An 11,160-nucleotide genomic window follows, 5' to 3' on the forward strand; every position below is an offset into this window, starting at 1 on the left:
AGCAGTCTCCTTAGGCTGTGGAGATGGAGTTGCTGGGTCAGGAGCTGGCCGAGTTTGAATATGCTGCTCTACCAACAAGTCTGGGGACCTCGTCGTCTCCACAGAAGCTACAGGAGGATTCAGAGCTGTCTGCCAAAGGTAGCCTTTGGAGCCTGAGTTTCAGCACCAGTTTAGTCAGTTTTTTACAAACAATGCACAAGTGAGTGAGGTGTTGTTCACCCAAGCAAAATAAGCAACATTCATGGCCATCAGAGAGTGGTGTAGAACAGCTAACACAACACTTAAATGGGGCTGGTGAGGCCATAAAGAGAGGGAAACCAGAGGGAAATGTGGTTGGAGAAGGGGGGGGCGGAAAGCCAAAAGGCGGGAAAGGCAAAATGGAACAAATTTACAGGGGAACATCGATTAGTTGATTGAAAATAAGATATCAATTTAGTTGTAAATCAGAAGAGGAAGTATTGAATAATCACTAGAAATTAGCTCAGAAATCACTCTATTCTTCCGTAAGTCCAATCAGCTCAGCGGAAAAAAGGAACTAGGGGGAATCTTGGATGGGAGGAGCATGTGCCCCACGGGGGAACGTCCCACTAATTTGTTACTTTTAGCTCTAGAATCTTTCGAGACGTTCAGCACAGGAACAGAACAAACCCATTTGTGTGCCATCACAGAGGCCACAAAGAAGAACCAATCCTTCACCTATATGCCTTGTGCCAAATTACTAATTCAGCAAATTGCTACAGTCAGTGCTCTGAATCTTGTACTGTATACAGCTGGCATATAGAGGAGATCCTGGGTTGAAATGTATCATATTTAGAGCTTGGAAAAGTTTTTAGACTACAGCTCCCAGAATACCCCTAAATGTGCAACCTGGCTAAAACAGAACTTTTCATAGCTCTGTACAAACACTGAACTTAGTGTTATGTACATGTCTACTATGTACATAACACTATGTACATGGGAAAGGAAGAGAAAGAAGTATTACAGTATGCACTTTGTGCATCAGCGTCTTCCTTCAAAGTAAGAGGTTCTTCTTCATTGTCCAAAGCAGATCCATAGGGATCTAGAATGGAGAGCTGCCATGCTGCTGGCCAGAGTATACTCTGTATGGAAAAGCCTGTTGGAGGCACTCCCCACAGTGGCAGAAATATAATCTAAAATGGACACTTTACTGCAAAGAATTGAATCTCAAAAATCTCTCCCCTTTCACCTGAAGCAGGCCTACCACTTTAGTTGAAGACTTTCTACACTGTAGTACAAGATCCAGGATCCTTAAGGGCGTCATAAGTCCATCAGACTATTCAAGAAGCCTATTCATGTTTAGGATGAACGAGTAGTTAAGTGTTCAGGTCTTAGATAAATTGACCTACGTTGGCCATTATTTTCAGTAATCTGAACCTTTTTTTATTTCTTCTTGTACATTCCCCTTTCAGGTGTCACCCTTACAAAGCACACATTTAATCTGCAATGTGTATTTATTTTAATTGTGTGGATTTTCCTTTTTACCATCACCCCAGGTTATCTTGGCTTTGCTTTAATAATGTCTTAGGTTGGCAAAAACTGAAACAGAAAGCCAGGGGTGTGAGAAAATAAGCACAATATGGGAAAGAAGAGGATTTAAAAAAAGTTTGACAGCAAAAAATTACAAAATAACAAGCTTTTATGGACAAAATCTCACCTGATGCTGACTGGTGTTTTAAAAAGTCTTGTACTCTGAAAACTTCACCATTCTACAATTATATGGGTAACATTTCAGGGTTTGGGATTTGTTTTTTGTTGGGTTTCTTATTTGCACCATGAAAATACCAAATTAAAACAAAATTTTAAAAATAGATGCAATAGAACATTTATTATAAAGTAAATCTTATAAAAATTCAATTGCAAAGTAGTTAACATATTTGAATTTTTTTAAAATAGGGAAGAATCCCAAGAAAGAAAGTATTTGATGGCTAATAATCTCATTTCAATATAATAGGACCTTTCTTTTGCAAAGAGCAAGACAGGTTAAAAGATATAATTATGACTTTGCAAACTCTCCCAAGTGCTGGAAGATCATCTGACAGTTCTGATCCCAGGCTCAGCTCTCAAAGGGGAAAAAGTCTTTGTCTAGTTACAGAGTTAAAGAGACAGGATCCCCATTCCACTCTCTGCCTACATTGCAATTTAACTGTCAAAAAAATCCAAGCTGCAAAATTGTCTTATTCCAACATAGCATAAGAAAAAGAGAGAGAGAGGGAGAGGAAAAGAAAGAGAGGGGGGGGGGAGAGAATTGAAACTGACCTGTCAAATGCACCCTGTTTAAAAATGTATAATATATTTTAATTTTTTTTCAGGAGGTACTTAAAGGTTAAAGATGTGCCAGAGAAATAGGACAATTTCTTCCCCTCTTATGAAAGCATTTTAAAACAATTAAAAAAGAGAGAAAGTCATTTCAGAATTAGGGATCATCAATGTACAATCCCCCAAAGATCAAAAAGAAGTACATTAGAATCACATTAATTCCACTCTTTTAAATATATATATAATAAAAACCCCTTTTCAATGGAAGAAGAACTCTAAGGACACTGAGTAATGTTTTCGTTGTCAGAATTTACAACAAGGTGGAGCTGAGTGTCAGGAAGAGAACAATCCTCAGAAGCAAAGAATGGGATGGAGATGAGAGCTCTGACAACTCTACTATGGCATGTGAGGCGGTTTCAAACTCGTTGTTTTCCCCAGCCTTTTTTTCCTTTCTTTCAAAAAAAGAAAATATTTCAAATCGTACAAGAGAAGAAAGAGAATGATACATTCGCTGCCAAGCCAGTATATTAAAAAAAAGAAGGCTATCACATTCTTTTTTGATATTTTGGAGCTCTCAAGCCTGCATGAGAAAGACAGGTGGATGGGGTGGAACCAAAAATCACCTCAGGAATCCTGAAGACAAAGAGAGCGAACATACAACAACAACAACAACAACAACAACAACAACAACAACAACAACAACAACAACAACAACAACAACAACAACGAGAGTGCCCTCTGAAAGCTGATCAGTGGTAAAACCAAAGAACACTGAAAAGATAGTGCCAAGAATAACAATACACCTGTCCATCCTAATGTTAAGAGAATTCCCAGGCCTAGCAAAATCTCTCCTTCTCAGCACCTGACTCAGGAATAGAAGGCTGTGGATTTCCCAGGATAGGGATGATTTTATGAAAGTGCTAGTATTTAATTTGTTGTTATATACAGTATCTTCCACTCAAAATAGGTAGCATAAAGACATGATCCATAGGGTCCCTTCCAGCTCTGCAGTTCAAAGGTTGTTGTTATATAAAGAAATGGCCCAATCAGATCAGTCAATCCATCAAGCCAAATGCTCCTGGAGCTCCTTACTTTTAGTTGATACCCTTTTTTCGTCCTTCTGTGGGCTACATGTCATGTGTATTCAAGGACCACCCTGGGACAAATTCAGGCAACCTGTGTCAATCTTTCTGCCTTGTCTCATGGCATGCCATGGCATCAGTGTTTATAATGGCCAATTCATGTGGCTGGATTGATTCACCACCACACACACACATTGATTCTATAGAGAAGGGGCACCATGAGAATTGTACCCCAAGTCTTATCTTATTTGGGCAATGCCTTAAGTTATTAAAATTCTCAACTCCACTAATACAGAAATGCAAAGACTGTGACTGGAATAAATGCAAATTGACCACATATGCATGATGTTCTTTGGCATGTATAACTTATTCCAGTTGCATGGGGGTAGACAGGAAGGATACTCCATTTCTGTTGCAGAATGTTTTCCTCATACATTCTGGCAAGATTCTTCATCTAACACTAATTTTTCTACACTGCCCTGTACCTGATCCTGTCATTTGGGGAAGAAAGGTGTGCCAAATTTTATTTTTCTTAAAAAGAAATTAAATGCAAAGTTTATCTAGAATTGTTCTGAAAAGATGGTTCATTTCTTAATTTGTATTAGAACATTGCACAGTTTTTAAAAATTATGTATGTGCAGTATATACAATACAAACAAAATTCAAACACATTAAAATAATAAACATTTAGACTGTTTTTTACCAAATGTAAACTACTTTGATATAATTATCTTGGCCATTTACTAGATCTTCTTTTGAACATGTAGTAGGACATAAATTGCATGCACATAAATGCTGCACTGATTGAATTTCACCACAGTCATAGAAATATTTATTGATGAATATTATAGACAAATCGTGATTCTCTGTATCAGTTGAACTGATATTTTCTGGACTGACCGCCTCTAAGGTCTAGATTTATGATCCAGAAAAAAAAGTTTAGATCTGAAAATACTGGGTTTCATGTTCCCTACTTGTCTGCCCTCCCCAGTAATCAACATTTGGTGACCAAATAGGATGCTCTGGATTAAAAAAACAAAAACAAACCAGAGGCTTTTTGCCTGAAAGCCATACACTCCAGATATGCTGTTACTTCTGTCCATTTCTTCTGCAAATTTGTTAATTTACCCTTACAACAGCTGAAAGTGTCTATCTTTGAAAAACTGTAAACTGAGCTCAGCAAGAAGCAGAGAAAGTGAATTGGTGGAGGGATGGTGGAAACCAGAAGCCAGTGCAGCTGGCTTCTTTTTCAAGGCAGAGTCCAGGAAAAGACCATGGCCTAGTGTTGGGATAGCACATGTTTGATTAGCAGAGGCTTTCTGGTGGGCTAAGAGTCTCTCCGAGATATCAGAAGGGCCTGCACCTTTGCAGGATCAGGCCTCTTCCAGAGGTAAAAGCTGGTCACATAGCATCCCAGGGAGAAGATGAAACACAAGCTAGCAGGGGAAGTTGAGGTCAATTCTAGAAAGGCCACCTGAGCAGAGGAAATAACTGAAGAGAGACAACAGTTAACAGAAGGACAGATGACTGCACAGAGCCAGGGAGACTTACAGTGTCCAAGGGCAAGAGGCAAGAACAAAGGAACAACGCTGGTCATAGAACACTGCTAAGTGTGTCAAGCCCAAAGCCACTTCAGGATGTTATGCAAGAGCTAAATGGATCAGAGGACAGGGGAATTGTGTTGCGTCAGCAGGTTCCCCTTCTTCTGATGGACAGCAATATGAAGGTGCATTAGACCTGTGCACATGGAGTTGAGGCCTTCAGAAATGCTGAATTAGAATTCCCTTCTCTGTCAGCCCCCATGGCCATTAGCCAAGTGACTCGTGTGCCTATTACCTGATGCTGACTGTTGATGGGCAACTTCCAAGTCCTACTGTCCCTTTTCCTAGTCCTTTATTGCTGAACTATACTTAGAAAAGGCAGGCCTTTAAACAGCAGATGCCTTGAAACAGAGGACTGTCACTTTGTGCTGTAAAATATGATACATTCCCACTTATTGCTTGGGCCCAAAGAGATCTATGGGTTTTCATGGGAGAATGCAGTGACTTAAGGAATTATGGGCTCCAGCCTGTATCCTCAAGACCTGCAGGTCTCAGATCTCAGTGACCTCAACACCATGGGTTGAATCCAGAAATCATCAGAACATGCTCACTGAAATCAATGGAACTTAAAATTCATCATGACTAACTAAAGCTGCAATTACTTCAATGGGTCTACTGAAAGTATGACTAATTGTGGATCCAGCCCTATTCCTTTGATGAGCTTACAAGTAACTGACCTTTGGAAAAAAATTTAAAAAGTAACTTTATGTTAATAATAGTGGTTTTGCATAGCTAAACATACTTATGGTGGGCATACACTGATTAATCTTCAGTGGATAGTTATACTTTGTTTTATTATTCCAATCAAGCAATGTATAAATTTATTACTGCTCATTAGTGGTTCAAATAAAACCTTGGCCTTATATTTGGCAATGGCACATGGCAAACAGTTTAGTGTAAAACTCTGACACGTGGGACTGCGTTATTGAGGACAATGTTCCTCAGAGAGTCAAGAGAAGGGGAAGGTGGATTTGCAATGTTTTGGGGAAAGTATTGGAACACATTTCTCACGGTGTCTCCAAATCTGAAAACATAAACACATCCACAGACTTCCTTGTCCACAGACATTAAGCTGCATATCTAAGATTGTTTCAGAGCCAAAAGTAATCTGTAAGAACCTTTCCTGCAGCACAGGGCTTGGAAAGGTTACCCTTTTGCCATTCTGGCCAAGGAATTTCGGGAACTGTAGTTTTAAGAAATGAACATTTCCAAACTCTGCAACCACACAAGGCTAACTGAATTAGTCTGCATCAGCTAATGCAATATTGAACAGGTCTGCCTGGTTTCAGTAAAAATGGGATCTAATGCAGGATCTGTGTGCATATTTAACACCCAAACCAAACACACAAGAGCCCAGGGGTAAGGACATGAGAATACAATCTATGGCTATTTATAATGAAATAAGAAGCCAATCAAAATATGTGGATACAACTGAAAAAATTCCACAGCCTCACATTGTTTGTGGTTCTCTCTGGGACCTCTAGCCTTCTGGTTTTGCACATGCACATCACATATCACATTTCACCTAAATCAATCATGAACAGAGTCAGACAGGACAAACATTGGGCAGTGTTAAACATGCAAGAGTTTCAGCGTGGTTCACTATTGCCACATATGTCTACCATTGGCAATGTATCATCTATTATACTGAAGGAGATGTATGAAATGACCCTGAAAAGCTAACTGATGAAATACTCAATATTCAGCTGAGAGACACTTTGTAAATTGAAGGAAAATGGCTTCTTACATTTAGAAGGAAGGAAGGAAGGAAGGAAGGAAGGAAGGAAGGAAGGAAGGAAGGAAGAGTACACAGGTAATACTTCACAATACTCTAGGAACAGCCAGTGTAATGCAATGGAGAGTGTCAGGCTAGGACTTGGAGCCTGCTCAGTCAAGGAAATTAATTTTGGGGTAACAATAGTAAAACCACTCCTTAAATATTTCACATGCCTTGGAAACCCTATTAGGATCTCTACAAATCAAAATCACTTGATGGCACATAACACAGTACAGTATACAGGAGCACAAAACCTTTGCAATTCCTGATGCTCATTACACGGTTCCAGAGACAAAAAATGCCCTTCAGATATGAGGAAATAAAATTCTGGGTCAACTTGTGAGGGAACCATTATGAGCTATCTTGAACATAGCCTAGCGTGAGCAACCGGTTTGAAATCCTAGCCTAGGCAAAGGTGAATGCGTTCTTAATTCAATGTCGGCACTCTAGTTAACCTTTTTGAGACAAAGGCAGACTTCTGGGCTACAGATATAGAGCACTTGCCCCATAAAACCTAAACAATAGTTTACAGAACCATCCTACGACATTTTGCTGACTGAGGCAGAGCAGCAAATGGCAGTTCCCACAGACACACACACACTCAGGCAAGGCACAGAGTACCTAGCACCTATTTAGAAAGGGACAACTCTGTGCAACATCCAACTGGAGTCCTCCCCTGTCCCATTCTTTCAAATGGGTCCTAGTTCATAGAGTGCTGGTTCAAGTTCACAGCAGTGCATCACGAGTGCAGAATCAGAAAATGGAAGCTACTTTGCTTAAACTAAGGGCATGGTCCTACTGCTGGGAAGATTATGTGGACTTTAGCTTGGATCCAAAACTTTTGGGATGGTGTATGCATCCTCACTGCCACACCACTGCCTCGTCCTCCCCTTCTCTGATACTGCCACCTTGTCCTCCCCTCTGCTGTGGCCCCACCACTGCCACCTCAGCCTCCCCAGGTGGTGCAGCACCTGCTCAGTTCCAGTGAGCCTGCCTCACGACCACCAAGAAGCCAGCTGAGAGCAGCCACAGCAGCAAAGCCAGGTGGCTGCCTCTGAGACAGCGATGCACCGCCAAGCTGACTGCCAGGCAGCAAAGCCCTGTGCTGAGTCCCAAGAGTGAGTGGGGAGAGCCGGACGACCAAACATGCAGGTGGGAGATGAAGGGGACAAGTGAGCAATTGGGAGGTTGGGGGGAGCAGGTGAGTAAGTGGGGTGAGTAAGTGGGGGGTTGAGCAGTTGGGCAGCAGTGGGGCAAGTGCACAATCAGGCAAATGAAGGGGCAAACTAGTGATTGTGCAACAGCAGGGCAATCGGGGGGTGGGGGAGCAAGCAAGCAGGGGGTGAGCAAGGCAAGTGGACTGCTATGCTTTTATGTATTTATTTATTTTATTCCTGCTACCTGGTATGCGCTGTACCAGACAATAATATTTTTTTAAAAAAAGCAGTTGGGGTGTCCACATTTGCAGAATCAGCTCCAATGAAAAACTGTCTCCCCTGGTATAGTATTCCGCACATGAACATACTTTGTATGTATGCTAAAATTTAAATATTTTTTTAAAAAGCAGAACCTGGTACAACAGCGGGTTTTATTGTCAGTGGAATTGAGCTCTAACACAGAATAATTCAAGGAATATAGATGTGGCATCAAGGCTGATGCAGGGATATGAGCGTTGGGTCGCGAAGAGCAAAGTGTGCTACGAATACAGTAGACACTGAGCAGAGCTGTGAAAAGTTCCTGTGCTGGATTGAGTTGTAATCCAAAATGTAACTTTTCACAGCTCAGGCACTCGCGCTTTGCCGGTGTGCCTTTCCTATATGATTCATGTCTGTGAGGGAATGTCCAGTCTCTACAAGGTGGGGGTTGAGGACCTAGTGTGACGAAGCAAGTTTACTGGAGGATGTGTAAGTGGTAAGTGCGCTCGCTCGGGTGAGTACATCGTGCTGGCACATGTCAGGAAAAGGACAGGAGGGCCCAGACAGGGTCAGGGGCTAAGGTGCACTCAGAGGCCAGGCAGCTCAGCTGCTCCAAAGCGAAGGAGATCAGGTTTCAAGAAAGACATGGGGGAGAAGCCAGGGCTGCAGGGGGACAGGAGGTGGGCTCTGCTGGGCTGTTTGCATTTCCCTGGCAGGCAACAGAAAGTCAGGTTTAAATGAATATCCTTCCATTTAGGAGTTTGTTTATTGTTCTTAACTCAGCAGCTCAGACAGGCAGCCCTGCCAGACTCACAGCCACATGGACTTCCCAGGGAGGGGATCAGAGGCAAGGCAGCTTTCCAAGATGGGGGCACAAAGGGATTTCTGTTATGACTGTACCTGGGGAGGGGGTAACGCTTCCACAAAACTCTTCCCAGAGAGGTGGAAGAAAAGCAGTCAGGCACCCCAGAAGGGAAAAAAGCAAAAATGCTACCTTTATGTCCCCTGTATTAAATATATATATATATGTATGAGAAAGTGTAAATTATGAGAAAGGATAAATCTACTCACTCTGAAGTGTTCTCTTCACACATTTTTGATTAAACCCTGATCAAATTCCCTCATGGTTATTCTGCTCCTCTGTGCGCGAGGGTGGAGGGTGGGGGTGGGATTTCATCCGAAACTCGGAAGTAGACAGGCTTTGAACCTGACTGCCACTGCGCAGTGCCAGTGGAGCTCTGCGCACCCACGTACCTTAGAGGAAGCATTGCTTGTGGGCATCCATACATTACTGGACTGCAACTCCCATCAATGCTAGCCAACACCACCAATAGTTGGGACTTCATGGGAGTTATAATCCAACAGCATCTGGACAGATAAATGTTATTCATCCCTTACATACAACAATAATAAATACAATGACCCTTATTTCTTATTTTCAGCTCTGCTCCTAAATCCATTTATTAGGGATTTACAAAGCAATCCTGTACATGACTCCTAGAAGGAAACCTCACTGAGTTACACTGCCAGGTAGGAAAGCATAGATTTGGCATTTCAGTTTCATACTAAACGCACTGGGTTTTATTTCTGCATATAAATATGCTTAGGGTTGCATGTTATCTCAGTAATCCTTACAACAAGCCTCTAAAGTAGATTAGTATTACTATCCCCATATTGCTGTCAGAAGGTCAAAGTTGAGAAATGAAAGCATTCCTAAGGCCACCAATAAGATCAGAAGCATTCGTAGCTCAAGTTTAGAGAGTTTAGTCTCTTGGCCACACAATCAAACCTATTGCAATATACGTGACTCACTTGTTCCCCAGAGATGCGAGATGGTGTTTTTGATTTGTTTTTTGAATACACAAGGCAGCATAACCAGTAGATAGAATATTCTGGGAGTTATCATCCAAAAAAGTAAATGTTCCCATCTCTGCTGCTGCTCCACTACTATAAACTTTGATTGCACATTCCTGTTTTTCTGATTTCCTTGGATTGGGAGGGGGGGGAAGTTCAATAAAACATCTGATTTGCTGCATGAGAGGACTGTGCGTGGATTTTCTCCCTCAGATTAAGCAGCCACCATTTGAAGGCACTGTAGTCAATCCAGGAAAAAACCCTCCTAGCATATGTAAAGGGGGTGGGCTGTGTGTGTGTAGAAAGAGGAAAAGAAAGAGAAATCAAGAAAGCACTGCACATAAGGACTTTTTTTAAAAAAATACAAATCCCAGAATCCCCTTACCAAGCATGGCTAATGCTGGCTGGGGGTTTGGGGAGTCGTAGTCGACCCAAGGAACATTTCCACAGCTCTGGAGTTGGTGCCTGTGTGCCTGTTTATGTTCTCATCATAGCTATACATATGCACTCTTGCTGTCATGAAAACAGGGTCAAGAAAGGTCACTCCTTCCTGTGACATAAATCAAGCTGTGGGAGAGAACTGTCGGGGAGAACAGACCTCTGGAGGTCTCACTCAGTGGGTAGGCAAAGAAGGGTGGGATGTCAGGGGGAAGCAGGGCTTATAACGAGATAGAAATAGCCTCGTGAAGGCAAAAAAGAAAAAAAAAAGACAGAGAAAATAACTTTAAATGAAACCAGCCAGATCGCTGAAGCCAAAACAGGAGACAGGAAACGCTAGCTTTTCAGATTATTTATTCTAAACTCTAACCTATGGGCTACACGCTGGCTCCCTTACCCGGCAAAGAACTGCTCCACACCCTTCAAACTCAGCCTGCTACAGAGAAACTTGCCTTCCATTGATTAGAGCACAACAGTTCTCACTTCTGTTAGCAATTTGTTTCCGGGAACAAACCTCCTTTGCTGGGTGTGGACCAGCAGGAAGAGAAGAGCCTCCTTGATTCCTGCAGGCAGGGCGCTCCCATTTGGTGACCTGGCTCATAACACAATGGAGCTGCTCACCCCTCCTCTCACCACCTTGACTTCCCTTGTTCTCTCCCTTTCTCACTCTCTTTCCTTCATCCGTTGCCCACCCCACTCCTTCGCTGGTTATCCAT

Source organism: Pogona vitticeps, chromosome 4 (genome assembly GCF_051106095.1).
Source record: "Pogona vitticeps strain Pit_001003342236 chromosome 4, PviZW2.1, whole genome shotgun sequence".
Taxonomy (NCBI): domain Eukaryota; kingdom Metazoa; phylum Chordata; class Lepidosauria; order Squamata; family Agamidae; genus Pogona; species Pogona vitticeps.